Source organism: Zalophus californianus, chromosome 6 (assembly GCF_009762305.2).
Source record: "Zalophus californianus isolate mZalCal1 chromosome 6, mZalCal1.pri.v2, whole genome shotgun sequence".
Taxonomy (NCBI): Eukaryota; Metazoa; Chordata; class Mammalia; order Carnivora; family Otariidae; genus Zalophus; species Zalophus californianus.
The window spans coordinates 139276144-139303702 of record NC_045600.1 but is presented as its reverse complement, the minus strand read 5'-3'; the positions used below and the strand labels follow the sequence as shown (position 1 = coordinate 139303702).

The window sequence follows — 27559 nt, the reverse complement described above, 5'->3', positions numbered from 1 at the left end:
CCCGAGGCCCTCGTCCTGCTTATGGCTTGGACTTACCACAGGTGAGGCCATTGCTCTAATGTTCCAGGGTTGGTGGTCAAAGGAAGCTGGTTGGATTCAGGACGGCCAGGCCCTGGCCTTTGACGCCATGCAGTGGGAGCCTCCATGGTGATCCGAGCTAAGGGGCCTCAGTGACCAGAGCTGGGGCCCAGCCCTCAAAGGGTCTGTGGGCGCTCGTGTTTCTCTGACCCGCCAGCCCCACGTGCCCGGGGCAGGGGGGTTGTCTGGCTGTTGAAGAGCCCGGGGCTGGGCCTGGGCTGCTGGCCGAGTGCACCCGAGCTGCTCGGGAGGCTGCGCCTGGCTCGTCATACCTGTGCCAGGCAGGAGGGTGTCTGAGAGTTGTGCTTCCTATTTGCCACGTTGCAATGTATGATCCACCGCGAGACAGGATGCATATAATTTGTTAGCAATATGAAAATGCCGACTTCTGCAGAAGGTTTACCTTTTCCCGTAAATTAGGGCAGATTCACAGTTCTTTCGCTAACTTGCCTTCTGATGTGTTCTCTGGAGGAGGACAGAAAGGGGTGGCGTTTTAGTTAGCCACACTGGGAATTGCTCATAACTTGGGGGACATTTGTCTGGCAGGTGAGCCATGGAGATAAAAAGAGTCCAAGAGCCATGACCAAGGAACACTCCCCTTTTCTTCTAGCCACACGTATGGGTCAGATGAGCCATCTCCCTACCCTCGGCTCGTGGCAGACATCACTAATCGATCCCAGCACTGGTCAGCGTGGGCTCAGGCACAGAAGCCTTCCCAACACAGTGTCTTAGTTTGCCACTACCACTTGATCGGGGTGGACATGTGAAGTGACATCCATTTGCCGTTCCTGCTAATTCCTTCCCCAATGCTAAGATACCATGAATCTGCCCTAATTCCCAGCAGGTATGCTGGTCTTTCCAAAGTCCCTTTTTAAGCATCTGTTTAATGAGAAGTCGAGCCCCCCTGGCTTTGACGGGGCTAAGCTGCAGGTAATAAAACCAGTTCCCAATTTATCTCGGTTCCCCATTTAGAGCCACAGCAAATGTCATAATAGAGATTGGGCCTCTGGCTTTTCTGTGGGTCGCAGATGACAGAGGAGGCATGGGGACTAAATTTGGAAATCAGCAGCTGTTCTGTAATGGGTGTTGGCTGATTTTTTTTTTTTTTTAAGGTGAGAGTTTTGGTCAGACACCTTGAGCAGCAAGCAGCATGCGCCAGGCTCCCAGAGTGCTGGGCCAGAGCAGGAATGTACCTAAGTTGTCTGAGAAGCCGTGCTTGTCCGCACCACTTGGGGCTGGAGACCGTGGCCTTGCCACCGGAGAGGGGGAGATAAGCAGGAGCCGCTGTGAGGAACCAGCTGCCTCCTGGCTTTGCCAGGGTCTGGTGCCTGGCCAGAGGATGCCGTGGGACTGTGGGCGGGCCAGGAGCCGCTGGGGCACTGAGGGGGCTTATGGGACGAGGAGAAGGTGGAGGAAAACCATGCAAAGCTAGATCCTGAAAGTTATCAGCCAACTGTGAATGTTTTTGTCTGTTTGGTGGTAACTTCCCAGGAATGACCGGAGAAAAATCCTCTGTTATTCATTTCTAAAGAAGAAAGGACTGTGGCTGGATTTGCAGTAAGGATCTCCTCCTGGGGGGTTTGCAAGTGATCTTTGTGATAGAGATTCTCAGCAGACCTCACTCTTTTCCCCTTCTTTATGGAGATACGGATGGAAGAATGCTTATCTGTGTGGCCTAGGGGGTGAGTTCCTCCCGCCCACCCTTGCTTGCTTCTTTTCTTCATTTTCGAGCATCCACAATGTACCAAGTACTAGTTTACATATTAGGGTTCAACAGTAAATAGAGTCTTTGCTCTCGTGACGTTTCTACCCCAGTGGCGACAGGAGGGACAAATAGTGCACCAATAAATACATGTCTAACGTGTCAGGTGCTGATACATGCTACGCTGGAGAAGGTTGAGAAGATGAAGCCAAGTGGAGGGGCTGGGGGGCTCTGCTAGATAGGGAAGTCTCTAGAATGAGGGCCAGCTGAGCCCAGAGCGAATGGGCCTCACAGACCCTGGGGGAAGAGTGTTCCCGGAGAACACACAGGAACAGAGGCCCTGGCGTGGATCCAGCAAGCTTGGCCAAAGCCTGACAGGTGGTGATCTACATGGGAGTTCGTGACGAGAAGTCTGGTGACGAGACAGGCGTGGGTCCCGGGATGGGGCACAAGGACAGACCTCTGCTTTCTGGGAGGACTGGCAGGACAAAGCAAGGTCTCGGTGCTGGAGAAATCGGGGGCCCGGCAGGGATTTTACTTTGTTTTTTGGCTGATAAATGGACCTGACTTCATTCTCTTTTGTGAACCCCAAAATAAGAGACACCAACTTTGCCTTCCCTAAAGTGTCATGTCTGATTCAGAAAAAGGAGCCAAGGGGCGCCTGGGTGGCTCAGTCGTTAAGCGTCTGCCTTCGGCTCAGATCATGATCCTGGGGTCCTGGGATCGAGCCCCGCATCGGGCTCCCTGCTTGGTGGGAAGTCTGCTTCTCCCTCTCCCACTCCCCCTACTTGTGTTCCCTCTCTCGCTGTGTCTGTCTCTGTCAGATAAATAAATAAAATCTTAAAAAAAAAAAAAAAGGGAAAGGAGCCAGTGCTCACTTGTCACCACATGCTGAGGTGATCCACACTGGAGAAAATGAGGCAGGAAGACAGGGTGCAGTGAGGGGAGGCTACAGGTTTTGATAGGATGACTAGAGAAAGAAGTCCTAATTGGAAGAGTGTAATGATGATTTGATGCATTGATGCAAATGATGATCTGAGTCCTTTGAGTAAATCTGACAGAGATGAGGTGGTGAGCCATGCCTGTATCTGGGGAAGCATCATCCTGACAGAGGGAGCTGCCAGTGCAAAGGCCCTGAGGTGGAAGCACGTCTGACATGTTCAAAGAACAGTAAGGAGGGCAGGGCCTGGAGGAAGGGAGGGTCCTGGGAGAGTTAGAAGACGTTGAAGTTAGTGAGAGTATGTGGGACCAGGCCACACGGGGCCTTCTAGGCATGGTAGAGTCTCTGGTGGCCATTCTGAGTAATCAGGGAGCCTGTGAAGTGTGTAAAGCAGGGGAGGGACATGAGCTGATCAGTCTTTTAGAAGGGGCCGCTGTGTGGGACATAACGGGAGGAGGCAGGAAGGGTTGCCACGTCCGGTAGTGCAGGCTGTGCCCTGCTCAAGGGCAGGGAGTGGAGGCTGGAGATGGGGTCAAGAAGCAGTGTCCATCAGAGGGGGAGCATCTTCCTCACATTCACCCAAGGTGCCCTAAGGCTAACAGTGACCTGGGTAGTTTGGTGGTAAACTACTTCTCTTTTTGTTGAACATCCCCCTTGTGTCTTTAAATAGTCTTTGACAACATGTTTTTTAGTGGATGAACAGGATTACCTCATTTGGATGTACCATAATATAATTAATCTCCTATGTCGGACACTCTGTTATTCCCAGCTAGTCACTATTTTTAAAATGTGCTGATGGACATCAGTGCACATAAATCTTTGTGTACATCTCTGATTATCTCCCTGGGCTAAATTTCTAGAGAATGAGTGGTCGTGTTAAATAATATGCATTTTTAAGGCTCTTGGTTATTAAATTATTTTTTAGATAACAGAGCTGAGCTCAGAAAGATTGTGTAACGGGCCTCCAGGCATGTAGCTGGGAGGCGGGAGAGTGAGTGGGCTTTGAACGCAGGCATATTGGTTTCCAGACCCATCTCCCCTCCAACTCGCCACACTAAGGACAGCTCAGTTGTCATGCAGCCCACAGGCAGGGCTGAGTGGCCTCAGTTTTGGTGGCTTTGATGAGGATGATGGCTGAGGAGAGGAAACTAGCCAGCGTTCCTTAATCAGCTCTGTGCTGGGAACTGTGCTCAGAGTGTGAATATTCCCGTTGGACACTCAGAGTAACCCTAAGAGGCAGTAATGGATTTAGCTCCATTTACACATGGAGACACTGAAGATCAGAGAAGTTAAGCAGCCTACCTGAAGCCACACAGCTAGAAGGTAGGAAAGCCAGGATTGAGCCCTAACACCCGCATTCTTTTTTTTTTTAAGATTTTATTTATTTATTTGACAGAGAGAGAGAGAGCAAGAGCAGGAACACAAGCAGGGGGAGTGGGAGAGGGAGAAGCAGGCTTCCCGCCGAGCAGGGAGCCCGATGCGGGGCTCGATCCCAGGACCCTGGGATCATGACCTGAGCCGCAGGCAGACGTTTGACAACTGGGCCACCCAGGTGCTCCACACCCGTGTTCTTTTTAAAAAAGTTTTGTATGTATTTACTTTTTAAGTTCCAATATAATTAACATACGGTGTTATCTTAGTTTTGGGTGTACAATATAGTGATTCAGCAATTCTATACGTCATTCGATGCTCATTACAATAAGTGTGCTCTTCATCTCCTTCACCTATTTCCCCATCCTCCCGCCCACCTCCCCTCTGGGAACTAACAGTTTGTTCTCTATAACAGAGTTAAGAATCTGTTGTTTTTTTATTAATCTCTTTTCTCTCTTCTTTTGTTCTGTTTCTTAAATTCTACATGTGAGTGAGAGTATACGGCATTTGTCTTTCTCTGACTGACTTATTTCACTTAGCATTATACTCTCTAGCTCTATCCATGTTGTGGCAAACAGCAAGATTTCATTCCTTTCTATGGCTGAGTGGAATATATATATAGTGGAATATTTTATATATATATAATATATGTATATATAATACCACCTCTTCTTTATCCATTCATCTATCAGTGGACACTTGGGCTACTTCCATAATTTGGCTATTGTAGATAATGCTGCAGTGAACATAGGGGTGCATGTATTTTTTTCAAAATAATGGTTTCATTTTCTTTGGGTAAATATCCAGGAGCTAACCCCTGCATTCGAAACCATACTGTGCGACAGGGCCTTCCAGGATAGGAACCATGTGCCCTAGTTCCTTGAATGATAAATACTCGCTCATGCTCGGGCTGAGAGCTTCCATGCTGCTCTTAGCTTTAACAATCATTATCACTATTATTATTACTATATTACTTTTACTTGATTACAATGTTTATGCTGTTATGGTAATATGTTATATATGCTGATATCTGTATAATATTAGGTTTTACTAACACTGTATGTATTATATTGCTATTATTACATGCTATTATTACAACACTCTTACTATATTATTACTATGAATCTTATATTATCACTATTACCAGGAGCCCTTTCTCATTTCGGAGCCTGGCCTGAAGGGACAGAGCATGCTGTTCTTTTTTTTTTTTTTTGACATCGCTATCTGGTTCTCTCTTATTTATTTGAGAGAGGGAGAGAGAGAGAGGAGAGAGAGCATGAGTGAGGGGAGGGGCAGAGGGAGAAGCAGAAGCGGCTCCCCTCTGAACGGGGAGCCCGATGTGGGGCTCGATCCCAGGTCCCTGAGAACATGACCCGAGCTGAAGGCAGACGCTTAACCGACTGAGCCACCCAGGTGCCCCCAGAGCATGCTGTTCTTATGGCAGATGGCAGTGGCCTGATGGAATGAGCAGAAACCTGTCATGCGTCTTAAGTTACGGCCTTGTATTATTGCTATAATTATTACTCTGATAATGCTAATCATTAATATTACTACTAGATTAAACGTAGGCGTTGGTATTTCCAAGCCAGCCTCTGGGTAAGCGTTTTGTGGGCTTTCCTCACGACCACCTCACTATAAAGGTGGGTTGCTTTAATGTGTGCCTTTTGCAGCTGGGGAAACTGAAGATGGAAAGTTTCATGACTTTTCCAAAGTCTCATAGCGCAGCACTGATCTTTTTTAAGATATTTATTTATTTATTTGAGAGACAGAGGGAAGAGAGCATGAGCTGGGGGAGGAGGGGCAGAGGGAGAGGGAGAAGCAGACTGCCCGCTGGGCAAGGAGCCTGATGCAGGGCTCCATATGACCTGAGCTGAAGGCAGATGCTTAACCGACCCAGGTTTATTTTTTTTAAGTGCTCTTATTTTTTTTAAGATTTTTTTAATTATTTGAGAGAAAGAGAGAGAGCAAGAGCACTGATCTTTTAAAAACATTTATTGAGGTGTAAGTCACATACAACAATCTGGAACTACTTGAGGTGTACAACGTGAGGTTTTGATGTTCTATCTAGCCACGAAACCATCACGACAGTCAATTTGGGGAACATGTCCTGAGTCTGATGTCCCTGGGCTCCGATGACGCTGATGTTGGGGGTCTCGCGAGGAGCCCCCAGCTCTCTGCGGGTGTCACCCCATCTGGTTTCCCTTGCCCTGGCCCACGGCTCTCAGGAGGAAAGTCTCAGTGTTACGCACTGCTTTTCCAGGACTGCGGGCCCCTGCCACTGTTGTCTGGCTCCCACTTGCCACGAGGCTTTCTATGGCCAAGGACCAGGAAAAATAGCAGAGACTGATTTCCAGGGAAGGTGCCTCTCGCAGGAGGGATGGGAGGGGGCGGGGCAAAATTCAAGTAAGGTGAGACCAGTAGAGTAGCCCTTCTCTGCCCCCACCCCCTGCACTCCCCTGGGGCTACTTGAGAAAACACAAGACCTCAAGCTGGTTGAATGAGTCTCCAGGGAGCCTTACCACCTCCCGCTTCTTAGCTCTTGAACCTTATTTACTCTGCAGGAGTAACTCTTGCTTCCAAATGCAAACCGAAGGCATTTCAGGACTCCCTGGGGTACACACTTTGCCTCTGGGGAACTCCCTGTGTCCTGTTAATTGTTACATTGTCTACATCACACTCAGTTAATATTCAGATGAACTGTGTGGGCAGACTGACTTTAAGTTGTGTGTATGTTTCATTGCTAGAAATGTCTCTGTGAACTGGGTTTGCTCAGCTACCGGCGGGAGGCCATGGCTCTTGACTTAGGCTTGGCCCCCTGAAAAACCACTGTCTTGGTGGCCGAGGCCAGCAGAGAACAGCCCATGGAACACCCTTAGGCAGAGTAAAACTGCCCACAAATGCCTGAGGCAGAAGAGGGGTGTGTCTCCCCATTTCTCCTTGAAATACCTTGTGTGTGTTGGGGGAGGGGGTGGACCCAGCACATTTGTACTTGTCACCATGGATGGTGACAGACCACATGTGTCCTCCCCACCCCTAGGGAAAGAGGGCTGTGCCTTTTCCTTTGCCTTTCGCTAGAGCAGTGTTTCCTGAACTTGTCTGCACCTTGGAATCCCTTGGGGAGCTTCACAAAATACTGATGCCTGGTGCCACCCCTGGGATTCTGATTTAATGGGTGTGGCGGGCAGCCTAGGCTTTAGAATATGTGAAGATCCTCAGGGGAGTCTCACGTGCGACCGGATTTGGGCCTAGAGTCTAGAACAGTACTGTCTACATGACATATAATGAGAGCCACATATGTCCTTTAAGTTTCCTAGTAGCCATATTAAAAAAAAAAAGACACAGGTGAAATTAATTCCACTAATGTATTTTATTTAACCCCATACATCCAAAGGAGTATCATTTCAACATGTTTCCGATTTTAAAAATTTACGAGGTGATTTAGACATTCATGAGTTGGTACTCTGTCTTTGAAATCCAGTGTGTTTTCACGATGACAGTGCATCTCAACCTAGACCAGCTGGTTTTCCAGCTCCCCACTGAATTGGACACTGCAGGGCAGGCACATAGTAGGTGCTCAAGGAACGGGTTTGAACCTGTGAACAAATAAGGGGTGCGGCCGTGGCCATATCTGTCTCTGTGAATCCAGGCAAGTGCACCCACGAGGTGGGAACGGATGCTTCGGGCAGAGTTCTCTACCGAGGACATTCTCGTTGCTTATCTCTTACGAGTCACGCCTCCGACATCACCCATCCCCGTGAGGTCCTCCTTCAACCTCAGCAACAGCTATCAAGACAGGCAGAGATTCTGCAAAAAGAAACAAAGTCACCCTTTGTTTCACCCCTGCACTCTGCTTCCTGCCGTAGCTGGGCGCACCCCTGAGGATGGCAGAGTTTCGACCTGTGCTTCTGTCGTGACATATACACTCCTTACAGCCACCGTTATGTCCTGATTAATCTCTGTTCCTAGTGGCTGCACACTTTGGATTCAGTAGCTGTTTGCGGAATGAAGTCATAAGCGAACAACTGGCAGAGATTTGAACTGTCATGGGGATCAGTTTTATGGAGTAAGACGGAGCCAGGGCCAATCTTCCTTAGAAGGCAGAGCTGACCCAACTGCTTCTTCATAGTCTGGTTATTCCAGATTTTTGATCCTGTGTCTCAGTCAGCTCTGGCCTCATAATGCTGGGTAACAAATGCATCCAGTCTCGGTCGCTTCCAGCAAGCATTTATTTCTGGTCCCCAGGCCCATGGGTCAGGTGGGGTTTGGCTTACTCTAGCTGGGCTTGGCTGAAGTTTTGCTCCAGGTTGTGGGTTAGGTCATCCACGTTTCTGATTTGGAGGTACCGGCTGGGGTAGCCGAGCAGATGGCAGGTGGCAGGCGTGCCTCTTAAAGCCTTGACTTGAAAATGTCACCGTCACCCTCCCTACGTTTTATTGCCCAAAGCAAGTCACCCTCCCAAACCCAGAATCAGTGGGGCTGAGAGGGGGCGGGAAGTGAATATTAACGATCCAAAGGACTGTACCGTAATCTGCTTGCCTGGCTGTGGGTGGTGGTGTCCCGGCTTCTGAGAGCCCCTCCCTTGTCCTGGTGCTGTTTTGCTTTAAGCCTGTTTCTCAGTGTAAAAGGGGGAGAGGATTGCGCCTTTTATGGGTCACAGATTCTTTGTTGCCCTGAGGTCGCCTCTGCCTTATTTGACATCGCTCTCTGGTTCTCTAACCCTCTGACCCTGTGAATTCCTTAACATAAGAATTCATGCTAAATTCTCTTCTTTCTCTCTAGGGAGGCAGTCAAGGATGGTCAGCCCCTGAAATGTAGGTTATCTGAACTGCGCTGCGTGCACATCCAGATTGGGGCCAGCTACTGTTGTTGACTCTTACGGCTCCCTTGTTGGTCCAGACAGGACCTGACTGGAGCTCATGGGGGCCCTCCAGCACGTTTTTCTTTTTGCAGAATCTCTGCCTGTCTTGATAGCTGTTGCTGAGGTTGAAGGAAATCAGCCCCCTCATCTACTGTCACCTTGATACCCTTCAGTACGGCCAGGCCGGAGGGCAGGGAGAGGTGTTTGTGTGTCTGTGCAGATGCAGAACAGTCTCGGGGAGGTGAGGGAACAGGAGAGCGTGTAGGGAGGCTGGGCTGCACGTCATTCTTCCATCCAGCTGCTTTGGACCTTGCAAGTTCACTGCTGTTCCAGAGACCTTGCCAAAGCCTGCAGTTGAGCTCAGAACAGGGGCCCCGGATCATTTCCAGAGGAACCTGCTTGTAAGGATTCTGTTTTGAGTAAAGATGCTACTTCTAATGAAGCAGAACGGAACTCCTGGCACATTTCCCCTGCCTCCTGCAGGCCGCAGGCCCCTGTGGGCTCTGAAGAGCACAGGCCTGGCTGTGAACAGAACATTTTGACCCCAAGATAGCCCGGTGCCGCTGCTTTCTCCAGGTTTCTCCTGGTTTGATTTGGCTACTTTGAGGACCCCTGCCTTCCTGCGTGGTGCAGGGGAGCAAAGAGGCAGCAGGACACCTTTCTGTTTGGTGGGGGTCTCTGGGGAAGCAGGAGCTTTGAACCCAGTTTGAACCTCTGAGGGTTCAAGTTCCTGTTCTCTTGGCACAGTATGATTTCCTGTTTCGAAGAAAAAACCCAGGGTTTTAAGAGCTTAAAAAAAAAAAAAAAAAGGCACTTGGACACGAAATGGCTCTTACAAAACAGCATGTTGATGAGTTAAGTATAAATGAATCAGAGACATATGGATTAAATTTCCCTTGCAATCCGCTGGGGCTTCACAATTAGGGGAAGAGTGTTTGTCAAAATGTGTGTCTGTCTCCGCCAGGGTCTGGGACGGGATGAGAGGTGGAGCAGCGTTGCCCACCTCCACTTTCCCCCCATCCCCTCTCCTCCAGGGGTGGGGCTTGGAGCCAGGGGACTCCCCAGCAAGTCTTAGGTTTGTTCTTTTTACTCCTCAAGCCTGCAGTCCCTTTGCTGTTAATTGAATTGTTCCTCACACATTTCCCCTGTGCCTTCACACTGGGGAAGGGGCCAACATCTAACTCATGCAAAGACCTCGAACCCTTGGGGGAAAGAGTAATCGACACGAGCCACACTGACCTGTGGGACATTGCCGCCCACTCCTTGATTAGGAAACATCCCGTGTTGACCTAAACCATCTTAACCCTTACCGGCAACATAAATACCTGTTGGGGTTCAGGTGTGGCTCTCAGGAAAACCACACTCCATGGCCAGGAGAAGGGGGCTCCATAGCGGGGTGGGGCGGGGGGTCGACAGCTTCTGTCTTGGATCTCCTGGACACAATTCTTGCTGTCGGGCGGGGTGGGGGGGGGTGTTCTTCTGGTCTTGTACGAGGTCTTCTGGTCTTATGATAGGAATAAGGATACCCGGGGGATGATCAGCTTGTTTTTCACCCGGAACCCCCCGGATGTCCCAAAGTGTGTTGGCCATTGTGTTTTCTATCTAACTTCCTTCTTTCTTCTCAGTTTTTGACTAAGGGGCAGAGAAACAGCATATATTTGGAGAGATTCGGAGCACCTTCTATAACTGTGTTGTTATTGCTGTTTTGCCTTAGAATCCTTGAGGCAAAAGAAAGCTTAATGGAAACCTGTGTCACACAGATAAAGAGCTTCACCAGATGAACCACAGGGGAACACACCCTCCCCATTATCCCCCCTTCTCCTCTCACCCCCCACCCTGCTTGGCTGGACCCCTTTTTCTCCTTGGAACACGGTTGAAAGCACACGCAGTGTTCTAGAATAGGAATCACTAAATTCTTTGGCCCTCAGTGCTAGCAGCAAAGTTAATAAATGTCTCAGGGACATTATGTGGAGTGAAAGAAGCCAGACACGAGAGAGAACATGCTATGTGATTCCATCTATATAGAGTTCAGAAATAAGCAAACCTAATCAGCGCTGATGGAAGTTAAGTAGTGGTCAGTTCTGGTAATGATTGGGAAGAGGCATGAAAGGCTGGAAATGTTCTGTATTTTGATGTGGATGATGGTGACCCAGGTGTATACCTACATAAAAATTTTCTTGAGCCATACGCATAAGGTCAGTGCACTGGATTCTCTTAATTATATGCATACGATTTGTTCATTAAGAAATAGAAACATCGTCCCCTCTTTCCTCGCCCCTGAAGTCTGGGGGGCGCCACTCTCCAGTGGACCTCTGAGCACAGTGACTGAGAACCTGGGCTTAGAGATTACTGGTGCAGGGATGAGGGCAGAGCCCAGGTGGAGGAAGGCACTGTGAAAGGTCAGCCTTGGAAAGTACGAGCAGGGTCTCCTGCTCAAGGCAGGGCTTTAGTGACCAAGGAGGTCACAGTGGAACTGAGAGCACTCAAGCGGGTTCTGACTGAGTCGCCTCCGCCTTTTCCCAAAGGTCAACCTTGGAGCCAGGCTATGGATGGGCTTGGCGGGCCCTGGAGGGATTGCAATCTGGTGGAATAAGTGAGTGCGGGAGCCCAGCCCCGCCTCAGGCACATGTTGCCACCTTATACAGAGGAAGGCCCTATCTTCACCACCTCGAGATGCAGAGGGACACCGGGGTGCTCAGGAGAGAAAGCACTGTCTACACAGCCCTTTCCGATGCAGAGGCTCTTGGCAAGTTGGAGGTGCACAAGAGGACAGAGCGTTCACGACCAGCCCACCAGCCTTCCAGAAAGGGGCTGCACTTGTCCCAGGCAGTTGGAAGTTTGCTTGAAGAGATGGATTAGCCTTGTCGGGCTAGCGTGCCTGGATTCTGGCTGGGAAACATAGTCGGTCAGTGGGATTGAGGAGTGTGGCCTGCACAAAACCTGGAAGCGGTTTGCATAGGGTCAAGGCCCCGACAGGAGCGGGGGGGCGGGGGCGCATTGGGCTGCTCCTGGTTGTCCAGCAGGTGTGGGACATCTCCTGCCTCATCCCACCTCCACCCCCACCTCCCTCCCCTCCTGAGCCTCTGTACCCATCACTGGATCCAGGCCCTGAGGCTTTCTGTCTCATTTCTAGGGTCCATATGTGGAGGCCTGAACCTCTGCCAGGCCAGGCACACTCGTGCAGGAGGGAGATTTCAGTTCTCTTTTGGAAAACAGTTTCCTTTCCAACCCAAGCAGCTGCCCTCTGCCAATCAGTGCTAGAAGTGAACTATGTACAGCTCTGCTTTAAAATTCCCCTCCCGGCTAATTTATCCCAGCCTCTTTCAGTTTAGTGCTATGACTAGGGAAACCAAGCCCAGTGACTCTCAGAGGCTGATGCTGCCCCGTACTGGCACTTCAATTCTTGAAAGATAAGTAATTGTTTTGAACCTGACTGATTGGACAAACTGTGGTCGTGGTATCTCTGTGTGCCCACCTTCTTCCCTTTCCAATGGAGATCCCGAATGTCTGCCATATTGGGGCCATCAATGCCATGCTTCTGTCCCTAACTTACTGCTCTCCCATCTCTGCTGAGAACCAGGCCAGTGACTGGCCTCTGTCTTTTCAGCTCTGGCTCCCAGATCTTCCCCTCATCAGTCTGGGGCCTTTGGACCCCAAGGTTGAAAGATCCAGGTCATCATGGGGTTTAGCCAAACCTACGGGGACTTTCTGTAAATGATGTTTCATCTCGGGCCCATAGTGGCTCTTGGAGTAACTTTTCCTTGTAAATTGCCTCTGGGTCTAATAAGCTCTCAAAAGTCAGCGTGAAGAAGATAAACAAAAGGCAGGAGCAGGCAATTCCCAGAATAAAAAAAAAGGGGGAAAAAAAAAGTAAAATGGCTAATAAACATATGGAAATTTGTTCAGCTTAAGTAGGGATCAAAGAAACGCTAATTAAATCAGTTACAAGATTCTGTTTTCCCCTATTAAATTGGCAAAAATGATAATAATACACAATGGTTTAAATGTAGAAAAATGGGGGCTCTCATTTCCTGCTCTGGGGGTTGAATTGTTACAACTTTTCTGGAGGGTTGACAGTATTTAAAAAAAACCAAAGACATTAAAAACGGATATTCTCTTTGACTCAGCAACTCCATGTCTTGGCATTTCTGTTACCTTAAGGAAATAATCAGAGATGTTCACGAAAGTTCACATACAAGGCTGGGTACTGAAGCACCGTTTGTAATGGTGGAAAATTGGAAGTGACTGAAATGCTCAACAGTATGGAATCTGTTACATAAATCATGCTTCATTCAAATAATGAAACACCATGAAACCATTAAAATATGTTGTAGAACAATATTTAATGGCATGAAAATATTTACAATATTTGCTACATAAAACAAGTCAGGTTGTAAGTTGGTGTATTCATTATGGTCCCGATTTTCCATCAACAACCCCAAAATTAGTGTAGATGCATAGGAAAAGAAGTTGGAAAGACAACATGCCGGCAATCTAATTGTGGTTATTTCTAGGTACGGATATTAACGGGCAGATTTTATTTTCTACCTTGTGCTTTCCTTTTGCCCTTTCCAAATAAGGGATTTAGCGTATCCTTCACTGTTTGAAATTTAGGTCGTTTCCAATTTTCCATTATTGAGCATGCATTGATGAATGCCCCTGACTTAAATTTTTGCACAGACGTCTGTCGATTCATATAGGTAGAGTTTTGAGATCACATGTCCTGTCCCCTAAGTATGTGTCACTTCTGTAATTAAAAACAGAATTCAGCCCTTTGAGGGTCTGAATTAGAATTCTCGCCGCCTACTCAAGCCGGTAGCAGCTGGCCGCGTCTCACGGCCACTCTCCATTAAGCTGTGGCCTGGGAGCTTGTGACTGCTAGCTCTGGGTGACATGGGCTCTGCCACCTTTCCCCCCAAGTTCTCACTGTGTCCTAAGCTTCTGGACGCAGGGGGCCTCCTGGTGGTCCTCTCCTTTGGTGTCGGGGCCGTTGGCAGGTGGGATCGAGAAGGGGAGAAAGGCCCTAACGTGTATGGCGCACCTGCTCTGGGCCAGGTGCCGGCTTAGCCGTGAGCACGCGCTGGAGCAGCTTCATCGACTCCTTCCTTCTCGCCATGCGTCGAATCCCAGGGCTTCTCCCTCTGTCTGCAAACTGCGTCACGGGTCTGACACCCCTCGGCTCTCCGCATCGTCCCTTCGAGCTCCGCCGTGGTGATGGTCTCCCGTCGGCCACCGGCACTCCTGCCCTCTCCCAGAGCGTTCTGTCTCCACGCCTCCAAACTCACTGTGGGTTCCCCTGTCACGCAGCTGAAGGCCCAGGCCCCCCACGTCTGACCTAAATCTCTGCCCCTTTCCCCCTCGCTTGGGCACTGGCCACCCGGGGCCTCCCTGCTGTCCCTCGGGCTTCCTGAGAACATCTTCCCTTCCCAGGATCTGCTTCCTGTTTTCCCCTCTGGAATGTTGCTTCCCCAGGCCGCCTCCTTTTGTTCAGGTCTCTGTTCTGAGGTCACAGGATTGCAGAGGGCTTTTCTGACCTTGCTGTCTCCCGCCCCTGCTTTATCTGTCATCATCGTCCCTCTGATGACTTGCCATGTACGATGTTTGTTTCTTCATCCCCAGTTAGAAGGGAAGCTTCCTGAGAGCAGGAACTTGTCTGCATTGCTACAACATTCCCGGCAGGACCTGCAGTGGAGTGCACATTCTCACGATAGCCCCTGAAGCCCCGTGCTAAGGTAACCAGGCTAAGGTTCAGAGATGTTAATGAACCTACCAGTTGAGGTTCAAGGTCATGGCATTAACACATTTTGGATCCAAGCTCTGTTCAACTGCGGAACCTGTGTTCTGCCTGTCCTCAGAGGTAGCACCCCTGGGCTGGGGTCTGCTCTCTTTGCTGCCTTTCCCCAAACAGTGGGGACTGCTGGTTGGGTTTCCGGAGTCCAGGGAGTCTCTGGAGCCCCGATTGGTCATGCCCCCGATTCCCCACCACATTCTGTCTTTTACTTTCGTAGCCTGGCCCTGTGCTGTAGGGTGATTGGTACCCATGTTTCTGAGTCCTGTGTGTCTGGGAGGGAGATTTCCCTGCTTTTTTGCCAATAGGGGAAAGTGCCTTGACCTAGTGGGCCAGTCCAGCCAGGGCTCTGGTTCCGGGGGCCTTGAAACACAGACAGCCGCCTCCCGGCCCCATGTGCAGGAGGGGAGTGTTCTCAGTGCTCTGCTCCGTTTTCCCAGTTGCTGCCTCATCCCCGTTGTTAATTACGATTTGCTGAGTGCCCCTCCTGTGTTCAGCTCCCCGTTGTTCCCTGCCCGAGGCCTTGCAATCTAACGTAGCCAGACAAATGACTCCGGCATAAACCACCCTCTCCGAGAAGGTGCTTACCTCCTCAAGGCATCAGGTTTCTCAAGGTTTTCTGTGCACGTGGTTTTCCATTTTTTAAAACTCCTCATGGAAGACATGGAGACGACTCTGGTTTGAGGGCCAGGGTTGGAGGTAGGGCTGGGAGGGCGGAATGGAGAATGTCTGTGTCAGGGTTTTTGAGAAGCAGTAGCACCCCAGGAAGGCTTTTCCAAGGCACGCAGTTTGTGACTCGGGGTATTGCATTTGCGGGGGGGGGGGGGCAATAGCACACTGGGAAGCAGAAGAAATAAGGGCAGAACCCCTGAGAATGACCCAAGTGCAGTAGCCAGAGGCGTAGCAGACATGCATAACCTGCTTAGTAGCCTGTTCCTTCACTAACGCAGCCAGCCCTGAGTACACATTCGGTCTTAGCCGGGAATGCTGCTAGGTCTGGGGGACTGGTCTTTGTCTGCCCTCTGGAATCTCAAAGTCGACTTGAAGAAGTGCAAGTTCATCCTCAAGACTGTTGAAAAACCTGCGATTCCTGACTTACTAGACTGTCTCCTGGCCCCTTTGTGGTCCCCGCTTATGGAGTTCTTCCTGCATTTTGCACACATCACAGTTTTCGATGCTTTTGCGTGTAGTGGGCGGGCTTATTTATTACATAGTCAGCTCCCCTTCTGGAGGAGAAGGACCTACTTATTTGATTCGTGCAGCCCCAGCCCGAGGGTGGTTTTTGGTTCATGGTAAGCCTTCGATAAATATTAATTGAGTCAATGAAGCCATGAATGAATCAATGAAACCATGAGTGGATCAGTGAACGAAGCTTCGTATGGTGTATTAGAGGAACAAAAGAGGTATAGTGAGCAGGCAGGAAAGGATTGGTTGGAGGAAATCCCACGTAATCAGCTCTATATGCTCCCTATCTAATAACAACAATAGCACCATCAACAGCAAAACCAGTTTCTACCACACACTGAACACTGAGTCTGTGCCAGGCGCTGAGCTAAAAGCCTCACCTCTATCACGTCCTATGAAATAAGTATGACTACCCGTATTTTGTAGGTGGAAACTAGGGCCTTCAGGAAGCGAAATAATTTGTCCTGAATAAGCTGCGCTGTGATCAGCGGCAGGACTGGGATTCTCATATGACCCCCTTAGATGGTGCTCAGAGTCTCTCTCTCTTCTTGCCCATAAAGGATGTTCACTGTCCTATAAAATAACTCTCCCTCACAAGACTGAAGCAAGAGAGGGTCCAGCTGGATGGAGGGAACTTTGGGTGCATGGATGCTTTCCAAGAGAGAGGGAGCCTCTCCCCCTTGGGGAACTTTCAAGAAGGGAATTCAGAATGGTTAATGTGAGGTGGTTCTGGGATCCACTTTGGGGACAGAGAGATTCTCCTGGAGTTCCTTTAAGGACTCTCTCAGCACCATTAAACTGCTAATGGGAGGTGACAGTGCTTGACATTTAGTAATTAAAACATCTACTGACTGAATGATAACTTTTTATTGACAATCATACTGGCGAAGGTGAAATTAATTTGACATTCTAGACATTCACAGACATTCTAGCTGTGGCCTTAGCTGGAGAGGGGCCAGCATCATGAGAAGGAGTCTCTGATCCCCTGGAGGGTGGTGAGGTGCTCTCAGGTGACCTCAGTCCAGGCCAAGCCTGAGGGAGCCAGTATGGTCCAGCTCCAGCCAGTATGGTCCAAGCCTGAGGGAGCCAGTATGGTCCAGCCCCTGCTGATTGAGGCACCTGAGAGGTGCAGCCCACTGGGGGGCTTGGCTGCAGCGGACTATACAGTTGCTGTGGATTCTGGATGCCAATTCTGGAAGGTGTTTGGGGAAATACTGTGGAAGGCAGAGATGTGGGGTGCCTTGAAATCCATGAATAGCCAGCACAACCCCCTGGAGGGTGGGGAAGAAGCTTCCCGGTCCAAGAGGACTGGTGTGTGGATGAGTACGGGCTGAGGGAGAACGGTGGTCAGGAAGTGTAGGAGGTGTCTGACATCATACAGCCGCTCATTTCATTCCAGCAATCCAATTCCCCAGGTAATTACTTTATTCTCAGTTTTATAGATGGGAGCCAGAGATTCTAAGAATTCAGTAGCTTGCATAATGCGATACTGCTACTTAAAGACTGGGGTTAATTTGTGACTAGGATTGGCCAGATCTAATCCTGGGAAACTTTTATGTCAAGATGGATTTCTCTAGTGTGAAGGCAGAATGCTGATGTCCCAGGAAAAGAGAGATTGGCTTGGTCAAAGCCACAGGAAGACCAGGTCACGTATGGCCATTGACATCACGATTTGCTCATAAGAGGATGCTGGGTGAGAGGCATCCAGACAAAAGGATGTTTGCTGCCACATTCTATGACTAGAGCCTGTGCTAGAATTCCGTTTGCACTTCTCTCAGAGCTTGGGTCACTCAGGAGACAAAGGGCCCAGCCTGAAATCAGAGTTAAGACTCACCATTGGTCTACACTCTCTAATACAGTGACCACCAGCCACATGTGGCTATTTGGATTAATTAAAATTAAATAAAATTTAAAAGGCAGCATCTCAGTACCACTAGGCGCATTTCAAGGGCTCAATAGTCACCGGTGCATGGCTACCATATTGGACAGCGCCAATTGGTCTCCTTACAGATGTTCTAATGGACAGTCGCAAGCCAGAGGCCCACTTGGCTCTTTCTGGCAGCAAAGCAAGAGTGGATCCTGGTCCTCACTTTCAAGCTGGGAGACTCTGAGTTAAAAGTTCACTTTCGTAGAGCCTCCGTCTTCTACTGGTAAAAGGGAAGGTGGGGCTATTGTGAGCTTGAATCCATGGTGTGTGGAAAGCATGCTCTGTGGTGCTGGGCATTCAGTAGGTGCTCATTAGAGTCTGGCACAGTCTCCGTATCACCAGAGACAAGGACAAGCTCTTTGGTCTGGCATGGTTATCCTACAGATTGATTTCCATTTGGTGTATTTACCTGAGGCCACAAGTCTTTCTGCTACTTAACCCTATTTGCTTTTGGGATAAATATCACCAGAAAAAGGGGGGGAAAAAAAACCCTCCTTGGAGGCACCTATTTTTTCCTGGATCTGCCCATGTGATAAGCCACCCTCTGAACCTACTTCCGCTTCCAGCGCTGGGTTGCGGCACTCTGGACTTTTCCCTGGGTCTTGAATCTTTCTCTTTTCTTCTCCTACCTTTTTCTCCGCCTGTCCTTCATGCTACTGTAACAAATTGAAATATTGACTTCCTGGAGCTTGTTAATTAGGGACGGAATGCCCCTCACTTGGCACTTGGACCAGCCGAGGCTGTCTTGTGATGCCCTGTCCTGCCTGAGGAAGAGGCAGCGGAAGGTAAAGCACCGAGTGGTTCTCAAACTTGGGTGTGCGTCAGAACCACCTGGAGGGTTTGTGACAACACTTGTGTCCCCCACCCCCTCCCTGGGCCCCCTACCCTGAGTTTCAGATTCCGTAGGTCTAGGATGGGGCCTGAGAACTTGCATTTCTTTCTTTTAATGGAAGTATAGTCGACACACACAATGTTACATTAGTTTCAGGTGTACAACATAGTGATCGCACAAGGCTCTACATGATGCTGGGCTCAGCCCAAGTGTAGCTACCACCTGTCACCACACAATGCTGTTACGATACCACGGACTATATTCCCTGGGCTCTACCTTTCATCTCCGTGACTTACTCTTCCCATAACTGGAACTCCCACTCCCATTCACCCATTTTGCCCCCATCCCTCCCCACCCCCAAGAACTTGCATTTCTAGCAAGTGGCCAGGTGATTTTGATGCTACTGGTCTGGGGACCACGCTCAGGGAATCCCTCTTTTAGGCCATGCCTGCCCGTCAGCTAGGAAATATCCGTGTTAGCATTACCTGGAGAGCTTGTTAAAACACAGATTACTGGGTCCCCTGTCCAGAGTTTCTCCTTCAATTAAGGGGAGGGAGATGGAGCCCGATTAATTGTGCATTTTAAGTTCCCAGATGAGGCCGATGCTCCTGGTCTGGAAACCACAATTGGAAGAACCACTGGTGTCTTTCTATCAGTGTTAGCTCTGAGATCTGTCAGACATGAGGTCGAAACCTGTCTCTGCTACTCTGAGGCTTTAAGCTCTCTCAGCCTCAGTTTTCCCATCTGTCAAATGGAAACAAGGGCGAGGTTGTTGTGAGGTTTGGGTAGTCTAGTAGTAGGTGCTAAATAAATGCTTGAGCTGTCCTGACCGGGCTGCAGCGAGGGTGTCAGAAAACAGAACATTCATAGCTCTGGGTTTGCCCATCTGTGGCTCTCTGCTGTCCCCCAGCCAGACCTGCCCTCCCTCCCCTCTCTGCCCCGCCCCTAGCCCAGCAGTCCTGTCAGCTCCCCCAGCTCTCCCCCTGCCCCAGCTAGGCTGCCAAATCCCTCAGCTTTCAAACACCCACCCCACCTCCAGCCTCTTGCTATCACTCCCCAAATTTCCCGAACAAGTTGTGTGTCCCATCAAATTGTGTGTTAACTGTGTCACAATAAAATGAACTGTGTTTATTTCCAGATGACCTGGAGCTTTTGGCCGCCTTGCCTAAATGTAACTAAAAGCAGTTAAAAAAAAAATAAAGACAAACAACAACAGAAAGTAACAGACAGTTTCACTTGACGCTCCACTTGGGAGAGAATGGACACCATCCCCCATAGATTCCTAGCTGTGGGGCAGTGTCCTGCCACAGGGGTGGATCCAGAGAAAACCAAAACCAATCCCTAGCTGAGCTGGTTGCGGGAGTGTCACCTTCCTTCCTCTGGGGACCCTGAGAGTCCCCCTGAGGGGAGTGCCAGGTGGAGGGTTGGTTTTGTCTTGGAATCTGCGAGGACCAAGCTGACGATTCCCGGTTCTTCATGGACCGAGCTGCTCTACAGGGCAGAAACTCTCCGGATCTGAGGCACAGAAGCAGGACTCAGAAGCAGGGCCAGGAATTGGAGTAGGGGGCCCTGCACAAGGACAGATATTATAAGTAGAAAAGCAAGAATTATATGCCTGCTAATTCTTGCTTCTAGCACAATCCTGGTGCTTTTAGCATAGCTGGTTAACCTCTTTTCTCCCAACATTCTCTCATCAGGAACGCCAGTGCTTTCCAGCTCTGTGACACGGGAGTGTGTCATTTGTCTCCCCCAGCTTTGATCTTCCCAGCTATAGAATGGGAATAATGACACGTTAAGTCACAGGCTTGCTGTTCAGAGTGAGGGACATACGTTCATAAAACCAGACAGCACAGCGCCTACCGTATAGTACGTGCGTGACAAATATCTGCTCCTGTTGCCTCATCTTAGCTGCATCGGAAGCTCAGATCTAGGTGTTCAGAGATGCAGGTGCTGGGCGCCTGGGTGGCTCAGATGGTTAAGCGTCTGCCTTCGGCTCAGGTCATGATCCCAGGGTCCTGGGATCGAGTCCCGCATCGGGCTGCCTGCTCCTTGGGAGCCTGCTTCTCCCTCTGCTTCTCTCTCTCTCTCTCTCTCTGTCTCTCATGAATAAAAAAAAAAAAAAAAAGAGATGCAGGTGCTGCTCTCAATGCAGTGCCCACCCCTCGCTGGGCTCTGGCTGTGGAGAAGGGACGGGCTGGAATCTTCTGAGCAGTGGCCCCGTGGTTCTCTCATTTCTGCCCACATTGCGTTCCCAGGCACAAAGGCAGGCTTTTCTCTGCAGAACCAGTCAGGAGGAAAGCAGTGCCCAACCCTTGCCTTCCTCGTGGGGATGTGGCGGGGTCCTGGGCCTCAGGTGCGGGGAGGCGTGTGCAATCCCCAGCTCATCGGGCCCTGGACTTAGTCGGAGCTGCCTCCTACATGACTGCCATCCATCTGCCGGAGGCAGTCGAGACTCCGTAAAGATGAGTTAGGATGGGAAGAATGCGGTAGGACTGAACCCTAATCAGATCATTACGGCAGCAAGAGAAAAAAATCATGCCGGACCAGGCTGATGTGTCTTTCTGTATCTCTTATTTATTCCCTAATGGCTTTTATATATCTCTCTTTCTGCTGGAGTTAGGAATCTTCCTTCACCTCCTCCTTTTCATCTGGGCCCCCTTTTCTCTCTCCTTGGTTTTTAGTCATGGCTTTTCCTTTTGGCCGCCAGTTGAAAGTGGTCCTTGGGCCCCTGGTTGCTAAGAGCATCATTCGCGGACTTGCAGCTCGGGACGGGAAGAGACGTGCCGCTGTGGCCGGCCCTGGGTTCCCCCTCCCAGGTGGCCCTGCAGACCTCAGGCGGGCACCGAGTGCACAGGTGGACGGGCTTCTGTTTCACGGGGTGGTGGTGGGAGGGCACTGGTGATCAGGGAGGGCAGTGGTGATCAGGGAGGGGAGAGGATGGCGGAATGGGAGTTAGAGCAGAAAGAGCAAGGGTGCATGGGAAGGAGAGGATGAACCCTGAGTACTGACCACCTGATGTTAAGCAGTCCTCAGAATAGGACCTGTTCTCATGGAAGGGAGAGCGGCTGAAGTTGTCCCTCTCTCTAGCCCTGGTCATGTTCCTCTGCCCGCTCACCACATCTGGGTCATCCGTGACGATCCTGTGCGCGTCGCCACCTGCTTGACGGCTGGCCTGAGCGCCCACAGATCCTCCGGCCCCCTCTTGGTGGTGCCACACCCCTCCTGGCCCTCCCGCAGGGCCCAGGTTGGTGGGTGATCCAGGTGGGAAGTGCAAGGGAAAGGGGAGGGTTTGTGCAGCCTATGGGAGACCCGGTGCAGGTAGGTCTATCTAAGGAAGCTGCCCAAGGCGGTCAGACCTCAGGGCACTTGGTACTTGCTGCTTCTTCTAGTACTGATCTTTTCTCCTCCTACCCCTCAGGCTTCCTTTTGGAACATGGAGGCCAGTTTTCTGTTGAGTTCATAGACGTTGAATTCACATATTTTTCCCCCATCGATGGTCCTGTGCTTCAGGGCAGCATGAAGGGTGACCAGAGGAGGAAAGAAGGAAGCAGGACAGCAAAGGCTGTGTGGCGGGTCCTGCCCTGACTGGTGTGGCTCTTGCTGTGGCCCCCTGGACTTTTCCTGAGATCCCTCTAGACTCTAAGCAGTGACCCGTGAACTCTGGCTAAGGAGAGGAGGCACCTTGCTTTCCTGAGCTCTGCGGGTGCTGAGGTCCCTGGCCTTTTCACCAGGTCAGCTTCCTTTGTGGAGGTCAGCAAAGGTATCTGGCCACGTACCACGGATGCAGTGGAACATTGAAGGAGAGGATGCGAAGAGGCAGATGGTGAGCTGTAGCTGGCATCTGGTAGTTTGGAAGCAAAATCCTGAGTGTTCTGTGCCAACTTCCTCCATGTCGTGGCCCCATCTGTCTGCCAGCCCTATTCACGGGGACCTGGGCATCTCCGGGTCCTGAGTGTCGAGGTCCCGCTCTTCCTACGAGTTGTCTCGCATGGGCACGGCAGGGAGCATGCTTCCTCATGGGAGGGGCCTGTGTGGCTCTCTCTGCCCCCGGGCTCCCTGGAGACCCTGCTCCCTTCAACACCACTGCGTGGCCATTGGAATCCCAGATGTTTGCGCGTCACTCCAATTCTCTAAGTGGGTAGATCTGGTGAGCACCTTTCAGTTGTTTCCCCTCTGGATAAACTTGAGCAAAGTTGCCCATGAGTCATAAAGATCATAGCAGTACAAGGACTTGGAGTATTAATAACAGGTCTTCAGGGTATTGTGCTGTGAGCTTCCCAGCAGCATCTTAGGCTGTGATTCATCTTGGATCGAGGAGGCCGGGTGGTTGCCCAGAGGTGGTTAGGATGGCTCTCTTCCTGCAAGGCTGTTCTCAAGGTTCAGTCTTCTGCCACAGAGCTGGAGAGCAGGACTGAAGATCTGAGGCAAGGCTGATGACCTTTGATGCTTCATCTGTCCTGTGTCATTGACCCCTTCCTCATCGGTGACCTTGACTTCCACTCCATTTGGGCGATGCAACAAGGACATTCCTTGGCTTGCCCCGTGGCTTGGGGTTTCTCTACGATCCGGGCTTCTCGACCTCTCTCCCTCCCTTCTCCCACTGCCCCGCTTCTTTATACCCATCTTTCTTCCTGCTGTCCCTTTTCTTTATACCCTACCTCGATGTCCTGTCTCTTGGCCCCTTGTGACCTCTGGGTCCTCTTGGCTGCCTTTGCTTCCCCATCCAGACCCACCCCATTGTTAGCCATTCAAGGCATCTCCCTAGAACCCTAGACTGCCCCACCCCACGAGCTCCTCGTGCTCTTCCTGCTTTTACAGTTCCTATTCTGCAAATCCCCATCATGTGACTTTCTGTTCACAGTCCTGAGATGCTGAGCGGGGCAGCCATAGACCCATGCTCCGTGGGTCCACTGCAGATCTGGCATTAAAACCTGCCGGGACCCTCCCTGCTTTTTGGCAGGCCTTTGATTCAGCTCCTGGGCGCCCCGCAGCAGCGGTCTCAGGCCGCATCCATCCCTTTTAAGCCCTGTGGCTTACTTCTGTAACCCTCAGGGAAATATCCCACCTGCTTTGTGGAACTTGAAGCTGCTCAGGGCTGTACTTGGCAGTCTTCCTCCTTCTGAACCTCGCTGTCCTTCTGTAGCTCACCTTCCCTTGCCCGTATCACTTATAGAAAGTGTCCAGGCAAGTGTGTTCATTCTTTAAATGTCCATTATCCACTCTGTTTCTGATGTAGGGAATATACATGCCACCGAGTCCAGCCATGAGCCAGTCATGGCCTGCAAGGTATTGACTCTCATAAAAACTACCAACAGGGTGTCACGGCATAATGATGGCAGTAATAATAATATGAGAGCAGTTTTTACTAATGAGCACTTACCTCCGTCAAGCCCTGTGTCAAGGGTGTTTTTGTTTTTGTTTTTTGTATGTATCACGCTTAATCTTGACCCCAATCCTCTGCGTTAGGGATTTACAGGATTCTCATTTTATAGAATTAAAAACGGGGGCTGAGTGCTTCAGTAAGAGGTAGAGTTGGGATTTAACCCAGAGTGTGCCTCCAGATTCCTCTGCTCTTGCCCCCTTTTTTGCCCTGTTTTCCTTCCTCATGGGTGGGCTCACCCAGGGAGGGTCCCAGAGAGCCTGCAGCCCCCCTCTCACATCCCCTGTGCCCTCTTGGCTTTCCCAGTTGGTGCCTTTCTGCTGAACAAGCACCGCTGCTCTGACCCACCACCACAAATTTAGCTGCTGAGCACGTGTAGAATCACATCGTGCTTTTAACTGCAGGCAAAACCCAGCCCCCTGGGAACTGTCCCAGTTTGAGGGTTAAAAAAAAAAAGGCAGTCATGTTAAAATAGAGATAAATACTATAGACAGAAAGAGACATGAAAATAGATCCAGGAGGGATGGTAGATACTCTATCTAAGTAGATACCAGAGATAAATACATGGAAACCATAGATAATTATTGTAGGGAGTTATGCTCAATGGGAGTCTCTATGGATAAATGTGTAGACCAGGCATAGTGGAATAATACAGAGGAAGTGAACTGAAAGCAGCCGTGGGAGTCTACAACTCCGAGGGTCTGTGCTGACCGGGCCTGAGCCCTCAGGAGCACACACTCGGTGGAGCTGGTCCAGGAGAAGGTCAACAATCATGTAGGTAGACGGCAATATGCAGGGGCCCTGTGGGATGCTGGGCAGAGGGAGTTGAGTGGGATTAACCGGGGAGACTCATTGGGGTTGGGGGAGATGAAGGCGGACATGTGAGTGTTTTCAGCTGACACAGGGATGTGGTAGGACCATTGGAGCCTGGGAGGAGAGAGGCTAGCTGGAAAGGGGCGTCAGGCCCAGGCCCTTCCAGTGGGCTCAGGGTTCCAGTCTTGTAAGAAGTGCCAAGTTCCCCTTATAGTAGGTGAGCCAGCCCAGCAGGCTGTCGAGACGTTGCAGCCCAAAGTCATGACCACACAGAGAAAAATCCATCTCAAGGTAGCGCTGTTCCTCTTTTTGATGATTGTGGTTCTATTGTTATTGGATTTGGGGTTGGCCAAGGCTCTGCCCACCGGTAGCCAGGGAGGATTATGGAAAGGTAGGGTGAACTTGGGACAGACAGCCACTCACGTGTCCGTCTCTGCACCCTGGTCTTTGCCTCTTCCTTCCCCTGTCCATCCAGAACTTTGCAGTTCTGTTAGACGAATGTTCTTGACTGTGCTGTTTGGCTATAGAATTTTCTCCTCAAGGGCATACAAAATGGGCAGGAAGGGGCTGCAATTCAGGAAAGCAGGATAGTGTGTCTGTCTCTTTATGGGCCTTCAGTCACTCCTTTGGGTGATTGAATAGGAAGGGGGTCTGGAGGCCTTAGATGTGGACTTTTATCCTGGACAGAGTTCCTGTCTTCTTATGTCTCCTTTTCCAGGTGGAAGATAGGACTGTTCACTGTCCTTTTGAGGGCCCTTGGCTTTGATAGCTAACTACCCATCATTCTCCCATGCATGTCTGGGAGACATAATCCGCTGATTATGTTGCCTTGTTTTGGGGTGGGTTGGGGCTGTGGAGCATAGGTGCACATGGTCCTTACCTTCAAAGAGTTTGATATCAGAAAAGTTTATGTCAGAAAGCCAAATTGTGGCTCTGTCTCCAGTGGGGACAAAGAGCTCAGGTGGGTGTTTCCTTTATATCAGGAGTTTTGTCTTCTACACATGATTTAGTTGCTATGGTGTTCTTCCAAATGCCCTAAGGTCCGGATATGGTTCTCAGGGCTTAGTCCTACCAGTTGGCCATGTTGGCGAAGTCACTTCCCCCTGAGTCGTGGTCTGTTGAAGGAGAATTGTGGGGGTATGACTCATGGAAGTGTGAAGAGGATCAAGCAGGGGTATACTGAAGCAGTCTAACAAAGCCCTATAGCTGTCTGATTGGAGAGTTTTAGATGGAGTTTAGCAGAGAACTCGGGGCCCTGAACCTCTGTTGGGTTAAAATTCCTGCCCTGTTTGTAGACAAGAGAGGTCTCCATAAATAAGAAGGGGAACAATTCTTAGGAGAACTTTTTCAGTAGGAATTTGGCTAATGGAGTCTCTAGCTGGGCTTATCCCTGAGGATTCATGAGAATAAAAATTGAGGGGACAGGCGTCCAGATGGCATATGGTAGGGGCATAGGTTCTGCTCCAGCAGTATTCTGGGGTATTTGCCCAGTCTTGGCTGTCTGGAACACCCTTCCCTCCCCTCCAGGCAGGGGGGTGTCCCAGAGAATGGGCAGCCCTGAGCAGCCATCTGGTCACTGGGCAGAGCCTCAAACCACCTGACTTGGGGACAGGGACCATATGGATTTCTCAAGGTTCTACCTTGCTTACTTTTGACTTTAGTTTTAAAGTCCTCTGAAATGAAAATAAGATGAAGGACAAAGTTTTCTCCTAGAGAGCCAGAAGCTATGATTACCATGGACGCCCCCCCCCCCCCCCCGCCCCAGTAATGGAATGGTCAGACTGGTAGGCAGGATGATAATCCAGTAGACAAAGGATGGGGATGGAACTGGAAAAACCAGTCTTCCATGTGAAGTTGGCTGCTTATCAGTAATGAGAAGCTGAGATGATCTCTGTCTTCTCTCTAATGGGTAGAGAAAGTACAATCATGGAGCTCGGATCTGTCAAATTCAGGGACACCATTGAGTCACCTAGTTGAGTTACCTAATTTTTCGTAGCCTCTTGATAGATTACAAAAAATTTTTATCAAGCCTGGGTTATGTGCCAGCAGGTGTGCCAGGCATTGCAGAGACTGAGGATAGCAAGATGACGTCCCTGCACTGAAGGGGCCCTCAATGCAAAAGACATTATTCTCATTCACCACGCCTCTCTCTCAACCGTCAGGAAACCATGTGGTCCATTATTGTGGTGAGGGCGAGGGGACACTGAGTCCCAGAGTGAAGGAGTTACATGGAATCAGGGATGGGACTTGGGGCTCAGCAGCAGAGACCCCAGAAAGCTGTTTTGAACTGGTTTGGGCTCTTTTAGGGCTCTGGGGTTCTTTCATGTCCAGCCTTTCTTAATCTAGACATTGAACTCCAGTGCCACTGGGGGGTGGGGGGAGGTGTGAATGTGGAGGAATGACAGTTGTGAGCATGGAACCCAGACAGACCTGAACGGGAAGCCCAAGCGTGCCTCCTGGAGCAAAAGACTCCCCTCCATAGGACTTCGTTTCCGACCTGTGAAATAGGGATAATAATGGAACCTACCCCAAAAGGCTGTGGGCATGTTACTGAGACAATGCATGCATCTTTCCTGGCATTTTAAGAAAGAGAATCAAAAGAGAGGATGTAGAGGTTGTGGATGTGATGTTTAGAGCTGGAGGAAGGTCATGTGTGGCCTTGATGGACTATCTGTATTTGCTTCT

At 50.1% G+C, this 27559-nt stretch overlaps 1 protein-coding gene across 5 annotated transcripts in view; it reads left to right on the top strand.

The window, feature by feature from the left end:
• The window catches only part of NTRK3 (neurotrophic receptor tyrosine kinase 3), a 410029-nt gene that overhangs the window by 181596 nt on the left and 200874 nt on the right, over nucleotides 1–27559 (top strand). The window lies entirely within an intron of this gene.